The sequence below is a fragment of the Volvox carteri genome, assembly GCF_000143455.1.
Source record: "Volvox carteri f. nagariensis unplaced genomic scaffold VOLCAscaffold_4, whole genome shotgun sequence".
In the NCBI taxonomy this organism is placed as follows: Eukaryota; Viridiplantae; Chlorophyta; class Chlorophyceae; order Chlamydomonadales; family Volvocaceae; genus Volvox; species Volvox carteri.
In genome coordinates this window covers 2,053,132-2,053,450 of record NW_003307547.1, presented here as the reverse complement: position 1 = coordinate 2,053,450, position 319 = coordinate 2,053,132, and positions in this window count along the sequence as shown.

The following is a 319-nucleotide window of genomic DNA, read 5'->3' as shown; positions in this document are numbered from 1 at the left end:
CTGGCGCAAGGCCCCCCGTTTACCGGTCGTGCGCTTGCCCGCCCGGGATTCCCCCGGTGGCCTTGAGTTTCGCCTCCGCCAGCAGCCTGGCCGCCTCCGCGCGCTTTCCGCCGCCGCCGCTAGCAAACGCCGCCTTTGCATCCTGCGTGCTGAGCGCCCCTAGCGCCCGCTTCATGTCCTCCGTGGCGTTGCGGATGTTGCTCGCCTCCCCGGCCGCGCCGTCCTCATCCTGATCGTCCAACGTCAGCTGCCGCTTGACTGCCGAGCGACACAGCGGCCAGGTAGGGTAAAAGGTAGGGTAGGGCAAGGTAAGGTAGGG